Consider the following 19,641-nt stretch of genomic DNA (forward strand, 5'->3'; position numbering starts at 1 on the left):
TAGGAAGACGTTCTGCACTCGCGTCGTCTGTCCGCATCTGACGCGTTGACGCGACGCTGACGCTTGATTTCGACGTCGGCGTTGCGTACGGAAGGGTTTGCTCATCAACGCTGCCGTGTTGCGTTTGGGCATGTCTAGCCCGCGTTTCATGCGCGGCAGTTTCCCGCCGAGGCGGCCGTCTGGTTGTGCGGAAAGGAGGCAGCGCTCACGCTGCCCTCTCCACCTCACCTCCTCGCCCTCACGCGAGAGGGGGAGAGTTGGCGCCTGCGCAGTGAGGGTGGTCACGCCGCACGCACGCCGTACTGAACTCCGCTATAAACTGATTAGCATCTAAAATCTGCAAAATAAAGCAATTCGATATATCACAGCCCGTGATGGACGCAGGGGCCGCATATTTCAGCTTCGCTGGTTAATCCTGCAGGTACGAAATTCTTGACCGGTGAATGTAACAAGGTGAATCAAGGGACTCGCTGTGTTGCCCGGGCTGTAAGCATTTCCCAAGTTTTGATGGTAGTGTAGCGGCATTAATTTCGCCAAAAATTTTCTCTTCCTCTTCATTTTTTTTTCTATTTCTATCTTCATTTCCAATACTAGTTCTTTCACCTTCCCGTTTTTTTTAATAAGATGTTCAGTGTTAGAGTAACTTTATTCATAGCTTCATTGTTGCTTTTCGCACAAAGTGTCGTCGTCATGGCCCGCCACCTACGATAACCGTTCGCACTTTCATTTCCAAGTTTAATATAGTTATAGACACTCACTTAACGCTAAGTCAACGAAGTCATTTGCTGAACGGCAGTGCTTTTTATGGTATACCATATCACGGGAACTACAAGCCACATCTCCTTCTTTATAATTTCTCAGTAACCATGACATTTCACTTCCGAAAAAATCGAATACTCTACGGGGTTCAATGCGAAATACAAGATCAATTTCACCTTGATGCTTTGTTCGAGTCGATCCTCGCGCTTCCATAGCGGGAAACGCGTAATTACTAAAAGGAATCAAAAGTAGCAAAAAAAAAAGAAACAACGCTTGTTTTCCCATAAATTTCAACACACAGAACGTGGCCTATTATATGTGAGAGTGCACGGAGAGAAGCAATCGAACTGCATTTACAGCGGTGTCTCATTGCTGAGTGACCGGAAGTACATGCGCCTTGCAGGAGAGGTCTTTTGAAAGCGTCACTTCCGTTGCTGCAATGGGCGATCCTCTTTTCATTCAAGCGCATAACTGATAAATAAGAAAAAAAAACTGTCAGTACAAATGAAGAAATAACGATATAGCAAAACGTGCTACCGGTCAATGAATGAGTACATTGAGCACTATATAGGACAGGATAGCTGGCAGAGTCCCCCAATGAAACGGCACTCACTCTTTTTGTGCAGCGCTTAGCGATGCCGACAAACGATTGTTCGATGCATTATGCGTCCCCTTCGAATCTCGTACGACAGCTATACAACAACGAACGGTAGCTCGAGAGGGATATCAATAAAAACGTGCAATAGCCCTTGGCTATATTATTCGTCGGACCTCACAAACTAACTCAAACCTTTACGCCTCCTTTCTCTTCTTCTTTAAAGCTATTTCTTGTCTCTCTCTCTTTTTTTTTATTTTGGGCACACCCGACTAAGCATCAACACCTACGTTTACCAGAGGCCCGGGTGTCCCAAACCGGTCCTCGCCGTCACTTAACTCCGCCGCGTGCCGCTCGCTATACGTAATTCGGTGCAGTATACGGCACCCGGTGAGCAATGGCGTGTCTTCGGTGAATGCGCAGCATCGACGACAAAAGTCCGCAGTATGATCTTCCTGATCATTCATTCAAAGCACGTTAAATCACGGTACATGTGGCGCCGATCCGCGGATCAGATTTCGAGGTTCTCATTCACTGTCTTGCGCGAGAAAGCCGAACGCGATCGAGAAATTCGATTCCGCTCAGGTTCAGTCTGTGACATAATGATGTTCTCTCTAATACGCATGGGTGTAAACAACTCCAGTGGCAAATACACGTGGTTTACCTTTACAAATGTTGATTTATTGATATGAGGGGTTTAACGTCCCAAAACCACCATGTGATTATGAGAGACGCCGTAGTGGACGGCTCCGGAAATTTCGACCACCTGGGGTTCTTTAACGTGCACCCGAATCTGAGCACACGGGCCTACAACGTTTCCGCCTCCATCGGAAATGCAGCCGCCGCAGCCGGGATTTGATCCCGCGACCTGCGGGTCAGCAGCCGAGTACCTTAGCCACTAGACCACCGCGGCGGCGCTGTTGGTTGGTTGGTTTACCCTTATGCAAACTGGCGCTACCCGCCGTAGGATCGGCCATAAAACGTATAGAGTGCCTTGATATATAAATGAATATGTTTTCAATATGCTTAGCAGTAGTTATTTTTCAAGTAAGTGATTTTTATTCGGGAGAGAGAGAGAAAAACAGAAGGCCAGTTTGTAAGGCCAGTTAGTTGAAGAATCAGCTGAATTTAGATAAACTTTACATTCAATTAATTTCCTCTCACGTAGGATGTGCGTACGCACCCCAGAGATGGCTTTCATATTCATAAAAAATGTCAAAGACCGCAGCGCGTAAAATGATCTTTAATCCAGCGCTTGTAAGGTCGGAAGTTTACTTATTTATCTGAAAATTCTTGCAGGCCCGTTCGGCATTGTGTAAGGGGAGCTTAAAATGACATCCATGAGCACAATATTAAAAAAAAAGGAACAACAGAAATAAACGAGAGCCACAAAACTTCGATGTGTACACCTTGTCATGACGCCTATGACTCTGTTTGTTGCCTGCGTGGAACTTGAGAAAGCGTGCAGTGTTCCACGTCTGGCTATCTTCTCGGCAGTCACTGCATTGTATAGGGTTCTTCAAAGCTTTTGTCATCATGACTGCACCCGGGGCCCCTATAGCCCATTGTTATGAGGCAGCGGCACCATCAAAAGTGTACTGGGTGCAACCGTATATTGTGGTGTCTTTTTCCCTTCTCGGTATACACACTAACTCGTAGTCACAGACGCTTAATGTCACGCACGAACGAATCATCCGACGTGATAAACCTTGCTCAATTAACTTGTTCAATTAAGTTTCTAGGACATATTATTTCAAGAAGCGACTGATGGTCTCTCGCGATGAGTATACACGCTAATTGTCAATATGCTGGTGAAAATGGGTTGATTGATTGATTGATTGATTGATATGTGGGCTTTAACGTCCCAAAACCACTATATGATTATGAGAGACGCCGTAGTGGAGGGCACCGGAAATTTAGACCACCTGGGGTTCTTTAACGTGCACCGAAATCTGAGCACACGGGCCTACAACATTTCCGCCTCCATCGGAAATGCAGGCGCCGCAGCCGGGATTCGAACCCGCGCCCTGCGGGTCAGCAGCCGAGTACCTTAGTCACTAGACCACCGCGGCGGGGCACGGTGAAAATGGGTGACTGCATACACGATTGGAACTCCTTCTCAGGCTAAACGGGAGTAGTTTCTATCAGTTTTACGGAGTGTTTTTCGACGTGAACGCTATTGCTGATCGAGTCCGTTTCCGTCTAGGTGCGCAAAGACTGCTCCTAAACCGTGAGGTTAGTCATCCCATCTTCGCAGCCACGGTATTGAAAAGTCAGTTTTGTTTCATTCTAGAACAGCCTTGCCACGAACTCAGATTTCCCCGGCAACAACATTTCGCTCTCCTCGTATTTGCTCGACAAGTGTTTGACTTGGGTGAGTTGTTTCATTGAAGCTATATGTTGTTACAACGCGACACCGGTGAATATGGAATGAAGCAACGTGTACAGGAAACAGTTTCGTCTGTTTGCTTTTGCCTCATCTCGGTGGCATGTAACTGTTGTGTACACATGCCAGAATAAATTATATTATTATTATTATTATTATTATTATTATTATTATTATTATTATTATTATTATTATTATTATTATAAAGGTGCGCCGGCTGTCTCTATACAGGGTGTAGCATCGGTGGGCGTTTGCTGTGTTACGCTTGTGACTTGGGCGTAACATTGCTAACTCAGAAATGAATATTTTTTTTTTCGGAAACGTGAAGTTACGGTGTACTGATGCATCGATCCATGGCATTCCTGACAAAAAAATTCTTCTATAATCGCTTTCATTATTCGTTCACGCTTTTTCTTTCTCAAAAAGCTTTGTTTCGCGGAATAGAAGACTGCACTTACATTTTTTTTTTTACAGTGATATGCAGCCGTATGGTAACCGTAATCCTTCCAAACGTTGTGTGCATGCTGTCTTGCTCGGTCATTAAAGCATTGCCCTTTATGTCCTGTAGATCTTTCCATGTGTCCACGTATTCGTTCGCTCGTTTAAACACTGATATGTAATTGTCAATAATACCAAATACGTCCACTTGTATGTCGTTTCCTTGCGAGTGACAAGTTTTCGCCAGACGTTCTACGGTTAGACCTAGAGTAAGCTCCCTACTCGAGTCGTGGTGCACGCAACTATCGCAAAAAGAGAGCCAGGTATATGCATGGCGCTTCCATTTCCACTCAACTTCGCACTCTTCTCTGCATTGCTCGCGACACCGGGGCAGCAGACGGGTATCCTTTACCGGCGTGCGCGAGTCTGTATAATAGGGCGACGCACAGCGGGCGTGTGTGAATGAGAACGCGCGAGATCGGTGTTAATGCTTTTCGCCGGCGATCGGCACTAAAGTGCGATAGTGCAAAGGGGCGGCTTTGAACGACCGAAGGATAGGAGATGGAAAGCGGGTGGGGGGGGGGGGGGGGGGGAGGCAGGCTGTGCGCCAGTACGGATGTAGAGTGGTGTTTAGGAGAGCTCGCGCTCACAAGCGCTGCCCATTGTCCGTCCCGTTCAAGAGGCGCGTTGAAGCGTGCAACCCCGAAATCTATACCCAAACCATTAGGTACACCCGGGGCAAGCAAGCAACAGCAACGCCGCCAAAGTGGAGAATCGCACGCTGGGCTCTGAGCACCGATCGCTTTTCAAACGCGTGCACCCCCTTCCCCCCCCCCCTCCCCCCCATCCCTGGACCTTTTCGCCCGTTTTTCGCGTTCCGTTTCAGGTTGCTTCGCATTTTCGTTTTTGTTCGGAAGCCGCGCTAAAAATGCATGCACGACTGCTGTATAATAGCCTCGCAACTCGCACTCTCGTTCACCTACGGGGAGCGCTGTTCCAATATGTGGAGGAGCAGCCGGTTAATGCCACGGGCGTGACACATCAGCTGTAAAGATCACGTGGAAAGTGGCAGAGAGAGGGGCCGTGAGAGTAAATGGATGGATGCATGGAAACTGAGAACTAGATCAAGGACTGAGTATCACAGCACCGAAAACTTGGGCTATAGTATGGGCGTATACTTCATGATGGATCGGCAGTGCCACCACGCACAGACAGAAAAGAAGGAACACATCTTTCCTCTTTGTGTAGAAGGATTCGCTCTTGTAGTAGCACTGCCGGTCCATTGCGGCTGACTATGACGTTGGCTTACCTTTTCGTGGTCATGGTCAAGCAATTTAACTTGCGAAGCACTGCTGTGTGAGAAATTACAACCAAAAGTAGCCCTGCATTGATTCACCATGAAACAAAATTGTTATCGCCAGCTCATTCGGCTACAATAAGCGACGAGTGAGCAGGCTCTATCCATTGGATAATTCTATCCATGGCTCTATCCATGGATAATTCTATCCCATTGCACAGGCTATTCTTTAACGAAGTTCCAGAGTTTTCGTCATCCTTACGCATTTCTGAAGATCCAGCTTTATGTAGTGCCTCGTGTTCTCTGTGTACGTGCGGTAATTTTCACATAAAGCGAATCGAGTGCACAAATCAAGAGTGGTCCTTGGTCGTCGTATACATAAAGCGACGCAGTGCATACACAAGCAAGCATCGATGGGATCGTTTGAACGAGAGCGAATGGCAAAAAGGGGCGTCCCACGCAGGCGCCGACGACGACACCTATAGTGCAAGCGGGGGGTGGGGGGAGTTTATTGAGGAGGTGTTGGGCATTCTGTGACACGTATAGGTGTTTGAGAGCTTGTGGATGGTGGCATAACAACCTTCGTTTCGGGTGTCACACACACACACACGCTCGGTGAATGCATGTAAAGCGACAGCGGAACAGTTCGATTCTGACATACACACATCAACGGTTGACTGCTCTCACCCTGTGATCGGACACGCGTGCTGTGTGTGCACGTTGGTGTTCGTATGCAAGGCACTCGCGGTCATCTACAACGAACCGTACGCCGAACAGAGTGGTTTTAAGTGGCGTGTTTTTCCTACGAAACGCCCTCCGGGGGACACACGCTTTCCTGTCTGTACATCTGATTGTGCGAGGGCGCTGTTGCGCGAGGAACTGCTTTTTCAAACGCGGAGCGGCCCCGCGTACATCCAGTATACCTTGCAGTAGAGCACGGCAAACGCGCGGCTGCCATAGAGTAGAGCGGTTTGTGCCCGCGGGAGGGCGCATTGATCCAAATGTGCGTCGCCGCGTTACAGCGATGTTCGGGATAGGATGAAACCTTTTGTCGAAAACGCATTCACGGCGGGAGTTCGCGGTAGGAGTGGATGTTCTGGCTTTGTCGACTGTGTGTTTAGGTGTGTGTAATCGACACGGAGGTGTGAGGTTAGTTTCGCGCGGCTTTTTTTTTTTTTCTTCGCTGGTTCTCTTTGCCAGGCGTTGGGTGTGATGGTTCTGAGTGCCCGCGTGTAGAAGTGGCGAACAGATGGCTCTATAGCCTTTATTGCGGTACTGTGTAATGGCTTAGAATAACAGAAAGCTGGGGTATTTCGTAGGTGTCAATGTTAAAACACTGGGCGTGCAAACAGGGGCACCAGAAATAAGCCAGAACATTATAAACGCTGACTAACAACAACCGACCAACAAGACGTGCGTGATGGCCTGCGTGGCGGCTGACCGTGCCAGTTCCCATTTTATGCGGACGGGCGCCTTCACCACCTTCACCACCTCAGGTACCCGCGCCGAACTGCGGGTACCTGAGGGAGACGCTGCTGCATGTGGTGTGCCACTGCATGCCTCGCAGTGCGCTCTACCAGGCCCGCCACAACGCAATCGTGGACCGCGTCCGGACCACCGCCTCCCGCGAGTTCACGGCGGCCTTTGAAAACCAGGCCGTCGGAGACACGGGCCGGATCTCGTCCTGGTGTGTGGCGAGGAGGCTATCGTCATCGACGTCACGTGTCCCCTTCGAGAACACGCCGGACGCCTTCGAGAACGCCCGTAACGCCAAGCTGGCTCATTACGAGCCGGTGGCGGCGTTTCTCCGTCGCCGGTACCAGCGGGTCACCGTTGACGCCGTCATCGTGGGTGCCCTCGGCGCTTGGGACTCGGCAAACGACCAATTGATTGATTGATTGATTGATATGTGGGGTTTAACGTCCCAAAACACCATATGATTATGAGAGACGCCGTAGTGGAGGGCTCCGGAAATTTTGACCACCTGGGGTTCTTTAACGTGCACCCAAATCTGAGCACACGGGCCTACAAAATTTCCGCCTCCATCGGAAATGCAGCCGCCGCAGCCGGGATTCGAACCCGTGACCTGCTCGGCAAACGACCGTGCGCTTCGGCGCATATGTTCGCGCCTCTACCTGCGCCTATTAAAAAAAACTCTGCGTGAATGAAGGGATTGCCGCATCTCGCGCGATATATCATGAACACTTGCGACAGTCTATAATTAAACTGTGCGTGCGCGTCCGTCGGTACATGCAATTGTATGACCATTGCATGACGGTTGAACTTTTGCCCGACTGTGTATATGACCTCACCACATGCGTCATTGCAAGTGCCCTGCAAGCGTTGTTTGTCACGTGCCACTCCTTTCTTGGCCGTGTTGCGCTAACGTCACCTATGTTCCGCGAAAAGCTATGTCAAATAGTTAGACTCATTTTTCTATGGCCCCATAAAACATTATTAAAGCGTATCTGTTCTTATCCGCTTAATATCTGATACTGATCCTATTTGGATCCAAGATATTAAACTTATTTTTGTGATGCGGCGGAGTGCTTGAAGCTTGCTTCACCTCCGCCACGGGTTGGCCCGGTATTGCACTACCTCCGGGATCGGCGCACTCACCCCTGCGGGGTGACTTCGCTCTGTATCCATCTTTGCACATCCTGTCTTTTAACATGTATACCAGATCCGTTTGAGCGCTCCGTGAAAAAAAACCTAGGTCGTTGCTCTAGCTACTTCACGGTAACTTGTAGTATATTGCATTTGCAAGCCTTTTTGCATCGATTTTCTATATCAGACCGTTGCTTCAACAATATTGCGTATTTCATTACTTATAGCCGATATGTGGCCATCTCGTAAGTCAACACCATGAGACGATAGGTGGCATTAACCGTTATTCGGCCAACACTAGTCCTTATTGATAACGCTTCCGACGTAAGCCATAGTTGAGTCATATTTCATTTGACGCTAGCGCGCACATGCGGAAATTAGCCGTAATTTAAGCAAGATAAGCTAAGAATGTACATCTCTATGGCATTGTTGCTTGCGGCAGCGCATGCATAGGGCCCCTTTTACTCTACACCAATACGCCACGCTCTATCCCCACTTTCTTTCTTTTTTTATATCATCTAAGCCTTTGTATACACAATATCTCGTGCATTCCTATGAAGCGTATAATGTGTTCATTTGCGAATGTGCGTTTTCGGGAGAATAACAACAATATCTGGGCTTTAACATATCAAAACCATCATTCAATTACTATAGAAACGCCCCGCCGCGGTGGTCTAGTGGCTAAGGTACTCGGCTGCTGACCCGCAGGGCGCGGGTTCGAATCCCGGCTGCGGCGGCTGCATTTCCGATGGAGGCGGAAATGTTGTAGGCCCGTGTGCTCAGATTTGGGTGCACGTTAAAGAACCCCAGGTGGTCTAAATTTCCGGAGCCCTCCACTACGGCGTCTCTCATAATCATATAGTGGTTTTGGGACGTTAAACCCCACATATCAATCAATTACTATAGAAACGCCGTAGTGGGATGCTCCAGATATATCGCCCACCTGGGATTCTTTAACGCGCAACTAGATGTAAGCACACGGGCTTAAAAAATTTTTCGCCTCCACCAAAAATGTAGCCGCTGCGGCCGGGATTCACTCCCGCGACCTTCGGGTTGGCAGTCGAGCGCCATAGCCACTAGAACACTTCGGCGGGGCACTTTTGCGAGAGCAGTGTGGTCCAAGAATGCACATGAAAAAAAAAAGAGTTTGTGTAGCGATTGGTGTAGTGAATTCTGCGCTATAAATTCAGCTCAACAACTACCGTAGAACCTTAAGTGCGTAGCACAAGCACCCAGCGATTCCCGTTCGTAGACCTTCAACTGGTTCGTTTAGCAGACCGGCGATGACGTCAGTGTTTTCGGGGCAAGCATGTATATAGGTTTTTCCTTACATGAGTAAAATGTCGTTAGAGAGATTCCCAAGTAGTACATTCTGCGCTATAAATTCAGCTCAACTACCGCAGAACCTGAAGTGCGTAGCACAAGCACCCAACAATTCCCGTTCGTAGACCTTCAACTGGTTCGTTTAGCAGACCGTCGATGACGTCAGTGTTTCGAGGCAAGCATGTATATAGGATTTTCCTTACATGAGTGAAATCTCGTTAGGGGGATTCGCAAGTAGTATATTCTGCGCTCTAAATTCAGCTCGACAACCGCAGAATGTGAAGTGCGTAGCACAAGCACACCCAGTGATTCCCGTTCGTATACAGAGCTTCCGCTGGTTCGTTTACCAGACTGTCGATGACGTCAGTGTTTTGGGGCGAGCATGTAGGGTTTTCTTTACACGAGTAAAATCTCGTTGGGGAGATTCGCAAACCCTGTGTACGACATGCGCGCTACTGTTTTGCTGGGCCTTCTCGGGTCGCTGCTGCTTCGGCAGTTGAAATATATACGTGCGTATGTGGCGAGCTCCGTAAGGATGTGGGCTTTTTCCATACATAGACTGTTCTCCGTAAAGCATCTCGATGGCGTCATCTTGGGCTGTCATGTCGATGTTTTGTTGTTTTTTTTTATATTGCGACGTGGAATAATAGGGCCACGAAACATCGTACGCACCAACCGAACAGGTTTCATGTGTATGCGTCTGCCGTTACACTGTATAGTTGTCAAAGATGCAAAAGACAAATGCTGTAAGGATCTGGTATAGCGCCACTCGAACCTATCCGTAAAATAGCCTACAGCACCAAAGTGCAGGAGAAGCGCCAATTGGAGGAGCCATGGCGCGCTCGATGAGGCGGTGGCACCCTCTATTGTGCGGCGCGGTAATCAGCCGCATGTTTCTGAAGCGTCCCTAGCAATTTTAAGGGAATAATGGCAATTACTTCTTGATCACTTTCGCTCGCTATTTTGTTAGATATTTATCTTTTTATTCTAACCCACTTTTTAGCATCCTTAGGCACGTGCCTTTGTTTTATGTCTGTATTGAGCCCTTAAATCCGAGCGTGGCCACTTCCCGTAAGCTCTACCACAGTCCCTTAATACCGTTCCTTAATACCCTTAATACCGGTCACGAAACTTCTCCGTCACTCTATGGGAGAGCTTGATATGGTGCCAAGAGCGGCCGCTACGCGGCGCAAGCCGTCCTAGGGGGGCCATCGCCCCGCTGCGCCCGGCGGAACGCACTGGCCGCGGCGGCATACCGAAGGCGTTGTGTGGTGGCAGCTCGCGGTATATCTTGTATACATTACACTGTAATATTTTCGTACTATTCATATTTATCTGCATATAGTGTAAATAGTGTATATTCAAATATAGTTTATTTTAGGCAGTGAGCTAAGGCAGAGTGCAGCTGTTAATGAAACGAAATACACATTGTAGAGTAGAGTCACATATTGTGTAACATTGCTCAGAACAGCTGCAATAGTTTCTAGTGCTTTTCTTTTCCAAAGTGTTGTTCTCAGTGTATTTTGTGTAAATAAATGTTTTCCAACTTTCTCCCCATTACATGCACCATATGTGAATCTCCCATTCATAAGTACACACCTGACTACTAGGTGGCGTATCATTAGCACCAAATTTAAGATTTATTGCATGCCTTAAATCATCACCGCCCTTCCCCCCCCCCCTCCCACCCAAAAAATAAAAACAAATGTGTGATTAGGTACCTCGGTAGTGGCAGAGGCGGCCAAGCGACTAGCACTGGCATCAAAAGGAACTTCCAGATTAGGCTGCTGTACTTCCGTTCCGGAGAAATCATGGGTTGTCGGCCGGTAAATAATAATGCCCTAAACAGTAAACACAAGGAAACGTCAAGCGGCGGGTGTCCCGTGTAAACTGCGCGGAAAGAAGTGATCAATCAAATGTTGGGCACGTTTAGAGCGGTCGCGAAAGCCCTCAGCATGGAAAGTCCCCGCGTCAAAAAAGCGATCGGCGCTCACAAACGTGTGTCCAAAACAACTGCGCATTTGGGTATAAACTCAATTGAAAGGTCTGGAATAAAACTTCTGGCTCAACCATTCAGTTCATTTGAATACTTGGGTAGTAGCACGTGAGAGGCGAGCCGGATATAAACCAATGTGATTGCTCCTGTACTACCCAGTCGTGTTTCATTTCGTTCACCTTCCTCCCCCTATTAGCGGCCCTACCAGAATATAAAGCTCACCTACCGCATAAACATAATCGCTTTTTGGCCGGGCGCAAATACAAACATGTTGTCGAGCAGATCAAGCAGTAGCTGCTCGCATCAAGAGCATGGAGCATAAGCATCGCCTTTCAACACTTGCGAGCTATAGCTTGCAAGTACCGCTTCGAGGCATCGTAAGTACGCATATAATTGGGCTATGAGACAATTATTGACACAATGCGTTATCGCGCGGTGTGAGAACACTTTTAATGCGCTGCTGTTTATAAGGTGGGCCCGCACTTCCAAGTAAACCACGCGTGCGTTCCAAAGTAAACAGCTCTCATTCGTCGTCGACACTGGATCCCGTTTCAACTTATTTATCTGGTGGCATTGATGCGTTCAGAGACGTTTAAAAAAAGGTAACAAGAAGAACAGCACGCACATAATCACGTCGAAACGTCGGCCGCAGTGCGCATACAAGCCCAGCAGTGGCGGCGGCTTGTGGCCCCCATACGACGGGTGGCGCCTCTAGCGACAGATTTTGTCTCTATATCAACCTTCGGGCGGAGTTTCGTGACCAGGAAAGCATTGAAGGACTCTGGCTCTACGGACGGGCCGGGCTCCCTTTAAAAAAAATCCTCGAAGGTCTTCGGTGGAAATAAGGAATCTGTCAGTTGATCCCAGTGAATTCGTCTTTTCATCGGAACGGTGATCACTCAGTGATCATCACGCAGTCATCACAGTGACCAATGAGCATAATCATTGAGGACGTTTGTTACGTTGAGTGGAGGCTGGCTTCTGGAGGATGTAACGGCAAGGCCGCAGTGCGACATTCACCACTGTTCGCCCGTCTCTGTGTATCGGGCTCAGCAGCACTGAAGGTGGACCAAACATTTTATTTGGGAAGGCTGCGTTGCTCCTTGAGAACTGTGTTCTCATTGATTCCGTTATTCTAGTCTTATTGGCACAAAGCAAAAGCAATAATTAACGTCTCTTTTTCGCACCTAGCACCCAAATGACAACGCCTAAAGCTCAGTGGGACGTATCAGATTCCGCTGCCATTATTTTCGTGTTTTTGGCCAGATCAAGTGAAAAATACTTCCTTAATTCTTTCATATGTTATGTTCATGGCTCCCCTTATCTATATTGTAACAAGTTTTTGAATATAAAAAGTTTAGTATAGGCTCCAGTTGTCTTCTATCCAGCAGACTTTGTCAAGCCCGTCCAACGGCAAACATAGTTTGAGCTCTTAAGCCGAACAAAGTCCTAATTCCCGGTTTGGCATTCAGTGTGTTGCTATTTTACCAATTGGTGCCAGCGTTTGACTTGACTGTGCATTAAAGAGACACTGGAGCGAAGCAATTCACTTAGTATAGACACAAGTTGTGCTCTTAAAACTCTAGTGTCATTCATTTCGCTACCATAGATTTATCAATAGATGAGACAATGAGCGTCAGAAGCTTTCTTCTTATACTTCCCGATAAAAGTCTCTGATGGTTACGTCACGGATTTCCGAGTGTTTTTGTCATTTTGGCTACATTGGCTCGGTGAACTTTTTTGAAGCTTGATAATTGATAAGTCGGGTTTAACTCCCCACAACCACCATATGATTATGGGAGACTCCGTTGTGGCGGGCTCCGCAAATTTCGACCACCGGGGGTTTTTTTAACCTGCCCCCAAATCCTAGCACACGGGCCTACAGTAGTTTCGCCTCTATCGAAAATGCAGCCGCCGCAGCTGAAATTAGATTCCGTGGCCTGCGAGTACACAGCGGAGTTGTTAACTACTACCTTCGCCACTAGACCACCAGTTGTTAACTACAACCTTAGCCACTATATAGACCACCGCGGCGGGTCTTCCTGAAACTTGTACGCCGACACTGGCTCTGTCAGTCGACAGTAAACATCATTTTCGCACATTATTAACTCTGTCCTAGTAGATGCCCTCAAAGTATATGACGTCACGACAAATGGTGCGAGAACTACACGTTGGCGTCGCCACCAGCACTTTCTTTTGGCGCGTTTTCTCACTTAACAAACGTGGTCGCCCCGCAAGGGCGGTATTTTCGCAAAGTGAAAGGGTAATGCACTTGCACGAGGAAAAAAAAAATGCTTTTTTTTCTTGGTGTCCCTTAAACTCTGTGTTGACGCTTCAACACGCTATAATGTTACGGTAAGGCTCCGCAGTGGCTGAGCAACTGCGATACATGTGCGCCTATTTTTCTTTCTTTTTCTTTTTCTGCAGACTTGATCTTTACGTACTGGCAACATCTATAAGGGTGAGTGGCGTAATTATTGTCCTCTGGATGAACTTGTCAACCTATGAACCTTGTAATAAGTAATTACGAACGTGGCAGATGGGGCGAGCTGGTGGGGCTCCATAAAATGAATGTTCAGACGAATAGAGCGATCATGAAATCTGGAGACTCTGGCACGCGCACTACGTTAAATTTCGTCTCTAAGTGCGGCGTCACATGAATTCTTTATTGCCACATCAGAAGGTTTATGAATGTATGCGACTATAGTATGCGTAGAGATACTGCTTGTTAAGACGAACGGTGGATTCCCAACATTACTGAAAAGTTGTCGAAATTTTGTGACGGGTACAACGATAAAGGTCCGCATATCATAGAGAAGAAATATTTCAAAATGTTTCTGCTTAAGAAGGGATGTGCCGGCACGATACCCTGTGTGTTGGGCTCTCTCTGTATCCCGTTTGTTCGTCCTACCAAGTTTTCATAATGAGTTTATACCAACCAGCCTTAACCCTTCGGTCGTGTAGCATGATGTCTCGATTATTTCGCTGCTGTGTCAGCAATTAGGTGTGTACACGTGGTCTTCTTAGTGGTGGCTCATTTTGTAAGCTTGTGAACTCTAGAAGTGGTTGCTTTTGCAGTAAATATCGCATCAGTGTGCTAGTGGTCCGTGCCCAAAAGCACGTGAGTGAGTGAGTGAGTGAGTGAGTGAGTGAGGCAAACCTGAACAGATGGCTCCACGCTTGGGGGCGAACCCTTGTTCCGTAAAGGACGTGGGGCACAACACGTTGTGTGCATCGTGCGGCTCCTGTGAAATGCTTGAGCACTTTACGCTACCGCATTCGTAACGCAGTGGGCATTGGTGATTAGGGATTTGAATTTCCTGGATTCAAAGTGCGCGACCATTGGTGATTACCTCATTCCGATAGGGTGTGCTTCTCGTCGTGACCGAGCTCATCGAACTCTGCTCACATTTCTGCACCAAACGGATGTTACCAGCCGTTTAAAGGTGTTTCTTTTTATTCTTTTTACTTATTTTGTCCTAATCTTCGTGATTTTTTTTACTTTCTTATCTTGTTTTCACCTTCTTTCCTCCTGGCTCTTTTTCCGGATCCCTTCCCTTCTCCCGAAAGAGTAGAGAGAGAGATAAGGATGCAGGGAAAGGCAGGGAGGTTAACCAGACGCACATCCGGTTTGCTACCCTGCTCCAGAAAGAGTAAGGAAGCGTTGTGCCCCTCCAGGTGGTGGTTGTCAGTTGGCTCTCTCCCTCTGTCTCTTTTTTATGTGCTTCTTTGTGCATCCGTGTATAATAATAATAATAATAATAATAATAATAATAATAAATTTCTAATGTAGTTTTCGAAGCTGACTTCTCTGTCAATGTGCTAATTTTGAGGTGAAGCCCACCTACGCAATTCTAATCCGTTATGCACGCAATACCATCTACTACTGTCGTGATAAAAACAGTTCACTGGACGTCACCGTAACATAAGTATCTTGACTACACGATATAATATGCGTCGGACGATATCATGTGCACTTTTCTATGTTCGGACGAACGTATGCTTGCGCTTCTACATTCTGTGGTACATTTTAGGTGTGCAAGCATCTCCGCCTAAAGTAGATAGGTAGATATGTGGGGTTTAACATCCCAAAACCACCATATGATTATGAGAGATGCCGTAGTGGAGGGCTCCGGAAATTTCGACCGCCTGGTGTTCTTTAACGTGCACCCAAATTTAAGCACACTGGCCTACAACATTTCTGCCTCCATCGGAAATGCAGCCGCCGCAGCCGGGATTTGATCCCGTGACCTGCCGGCGGGTCAGCAGCTCCACTTGAAGTATTTTCACGTATATGATACATTGTTTTTTCCTCAACCGTTGTTTGTTCCAATGACACTTTGAAGTGTTTGGTTTATTGAAATTGATTGAGGGCTATTAAGCGCTTAACAGGCCGTCCGTTTCTGTACACTAAACTGAATATTCTCTTCATTGTATGCTCTCCCATCGGCTCTATCGATCGAGCGTAACCCTATTTACCTTAATATATGCGACATGCCTGAATGCTTTCGTGTCACCGTTCGACATTTTGATAGCGGTGCCACTCGGGATAGGGGGCACGGCGGGACAGCCGCGATCGACCTGCCCTCTACGAATGTTATTCCGTGCAGTAGTGGTTAAGCGAAGACCGAACGGGGACGCTGCTTTACTCGAAAAACGTTCTCCTTCTTGGGTGGTATTCAATGGACTCAAGATAATTCATTTAACAATAACTAGAATTAACTACTAGAAATGAGAATGAATTCAGATACTTTCTTGTAGTTAAACGCAAGCGTATGGAGACAACAGATAACGAGGTGAGTGGAGTGTTGTGCACCTAACAGTTACAGTCGGGGAGAGGTAGCAGCATAGCACTCGAAGTCCAGAACAAAAAAACTTGAGGTTTTACTAGGACTATATATTGTAGAGGCTGCAGGCTAACGGTGGCGCAAAAGACGCAGTATTTCAGCTTCTTATATACCACTCTCTAGGGGGCGTAGTGAGAGCCCATGGTGGCTCGATGATGTTTTAGGATTATTCCAGGAGTGGCCTGGTATGGCATGGAGAAAATGTTCTCTGCGTAAAAAAAAAAAAAACATTTTTACGTATAGTTACGGTAAACATATAAGCGATGGAGCTTGTTGGCTTCGTTGGAACCAGTTGGTTAGCACTGGTTAACAAAAGTTCACTACTGGTAAATAAGTGGTGCGTAGTTGTTACAGGGTAAATGGAAATTAAATGGAAGTATAGACTCCTTCTTGCTGGACTGCCGTTCTGATCAAACAGCCTTGTGTGCTGGAAGAGGGGTGTTGCGGGGCCACAATCAGTGCACGCAACTAGCACCCGTGAGCAGGTACAATGCCGCCCCCTGTGAACCGCCTTTAGTACTTAGGCGTCCAGCGGGCGCTTTTGGAAAAAAAAAAAAAATTCACTCGCCGCACCTCGCGTTTCTTTTCCCCTCACATTCACCACTTGCTGTCAAACCTCCCGCTACCCGATGCGACACAGCGTAGCCCGCCACTCGCCCCTTCACACCTCTCCTCTGTTTTTGCTTCTCCTTCGTCGCACCTTCAATTTTGCGTGCAATTACCGCGGCCGAACGCTCGGGAAATGGCGCTAGCAGATAGCAGATAAAGGACCCCAAAGGAGGGAGGGCTTTGACTGTGCAAACGTGGGTGGAGAGCTGCACGACAAGGATGGGGGGGGGGGGGGGGGGAGAGAGAAAGGAAAATAGAAATAGCGCTAGAAGTGGAGAGGGTTGCAGGTGAGTAGCGAAAAGGGGGGAGCAGCCGGGAAATACCGGGGAGCTGGGGCGTGTACCGCATCGACGCGTACTTAAGCACCGGTCCTAAACAGCCCTGAAGAGAGCTGTTTTTCAAACGACGAAAAAAAATTAATAGGCTGCCTTATGCAATCGCGTAAGATTACTCGAAGGCGTAAGCCTTTGTCTTATTGTTTTTCTTCTCTCAGTTGCAGCACGATATCAAAAACTGTGCTACGCAATACTCCTGTGCTGCGCTCCGCTCGTACTACGCCGTGCTAAGATTGTACTACGCCCTGCTACGGTAGTCTCTTGGGAGCCCAGCACTAAAACTCTCATCTCTTCTCATGGTTGCGTAGGGAACGCGTTGTGTGATCAAGCTGAAGTGTGCAACACAAAGTATTGGTCGGTAATGTGTACGTGACGTCACAGACGCAGGTTCTTAACGTACTGGCACTCCAACATCGCGGCTACGATGAAATCTAGGCACCGCAGCGACGCGATGATTACTGTGCTTCGATGTGGTAACTGCACCGCAGGAACCATTTCGAGCTTTCCATATGAATAACGAGAAAACTTACGAGAGGAGGAGGAGGAGGAGGAGGAAGGGAAGAAATGAAAGGCAGGGAGGTCAACCAGACGCACGTCCGGTTTGCTACCCTGCACTGGGGGAAGGGGTGAGGGGATTAAAGGAGAAGAGAGAGAGAAGTGAAGGGCAACGTGTGTGTAGATGTGACCTTGTCCATTGCGAGACTCTCGAGCTTAGCCTCCGAGGCAGAACGTGGTATAATAATCGCCTTTTCAATCGATAGCCTCGCTTCGCATCTCAGGGGAGTCCTCATCTGTGCTGCTAGAAAAATCTGTTGGTCTAGCCCAGTCTGCGCGTCTTATATAGGCCGTTTAAAACTATCTCACGATGCCTATACTGCATGGTAGAGTTGCGAAGTTCTCACTACGCCATAACTCGATCGTTTGCGAATAAGCGAAGTACCACGTCACGCCCGCACGTAATGCAACCCGCGAACCTTCGCAGCAGCTCATTTTTTTTTTTAACGGTTCTGATGGTGTTGAACAATTGAAAATATAGGAGTGCTTTGTTATGAGTGAGATTTTGAACTGATCGCTCGCACGATTCACGTGTCTCAGCACCTAGCTGTCACCACTCTATACGCTCCGGAATGCGCTAAAAAAAATTCTCGCATTGCATGTCGTTCTTATAACGGTTTTTTTCGGAAGCAGTTTCAAGCAATGACATTGTGGTAGAACAATCACTTGCCACGCAGAAACCTTGGTTTGGTTTGCACTCGAACTAAATGTTTTTATTTATTTATTTATTTATAGTGTAATAATTTATTATTTTTATTAACATTCACCTAAATTTTTGCTCACGCAGGATGGTGATTTTTCGCTCAGAAACAACGACAAAAGTTACACGCAACGAGCTTTCCAATAATAAAACGTTAAATGTGCATGCTGTGTATAATAGTTTAACGTCATATCACAAAACTTCGCACCCTACCGTGACTACTTTATCACGGTGGTTTCGGTGATGTCACTGCAACCCATACTTGTTTTTTTTTTTTTTTTTTTTGCCGAGTCCTATTCGATTTTGTGCGTGCATGTTATTACAGGATAAGGACTCGCCTCATCACATACTTCACTCTCAATACCTGAAAACTACGCAGAACTCGAGCCGTGGGAACGATTCAAAAGTGTACACAACAAACCTGTACAAAAAAAGTGACGCTAAACTGAAGCGATAAGGCGAGTGCAATCGTCGGTTGTTGACAATTTGATCATGCGTGTAACGCGTCGATTTATTTCTACACATATCATGGGAGAGGCCTTTACACTGCAGTGGGCGTAGTCAGGCTGATTATGATGATTATGATGATACCGATGAAATCATCCGAAGTCACAGCTGGTGTTTTAGCCTTAGTTGCAGTGTAAACTTAAGTACTGGCGATAGGATTGAACTATATACACACGAAAAAAAAATCAAAAGCTCTTCCCTTTCAAAGAAAGGGAGGAGAATTGATGTTTGTAATGATGCAATTATTTCTGCCACAACTGGGAAATCCTTTGATGCACTCACACATTCATACACTGTTCGACCCAGGAAACGCACGCAACACGCAGCACTTTGTGGGTGTTTCTTGTGTGAGTGATTTTTAAATAAAAAGAAAAGTGAGCCCCGTAATTGTCTGCATCAGAATGCGACACCTCAACAGTAGCTCACGAGGGGTAGGGTGAATGAGGTAATAAAAGGTGAAGAGAGAGAGAAGAAGGAGAGAACGAGGCGCAGGGACAGCGAACGACAGAAAGCAACGGAAGTAAGGAGACGATAGGAAAGATGGACACGGTCGCTGGAGTCCGAGGACGGGGCACCACTCGGCGAGAGCTCTTGTCGGCGTCAAGAGATGGCGTAGGGCGATCCCAGTCGACCAGAGCTGCGCTGTCGTCGGAGGTCGCGGGGGCAGAACCAGTCGGCACGAAATCC

General features: G+C 47.4%; 1 non-coding gene across 1 annotated transcript; it reads left to right on the plus strand.

Moving 5' to 3' along the window:
- Window positions 1–7,905: 7,905 nt before the first annotated feature.
- On the plus strand, window positions 7,906–8,095 carry LOC142766505 (U2 spliceosomal RNA). The gene has a single exon (XR_012884558.1). It is a non-coding gene; the product is annotated as a U2 spliceosomal RNA (small nuclear RNA).
- The last annotated feature ends 11,546 nt before the right edge of the window (window positions 8,096–19,641 follow it).

Source organism: Rhipicephalus microplus, chromosome 6 (assembly GCF_043290135.1).
Source record: "Rhipicephalus microplus isolate Deutch F79 chromosome 6, USDA_Rmic, whole genome shotgun sequence".
NCBI classification, from domain to species: Eukaryota; Metazoa; Arthropoda; class Arachnida; order Ixodida; family Ixodidae; genus Rhipicephalus; species Rhipicephalus microplus.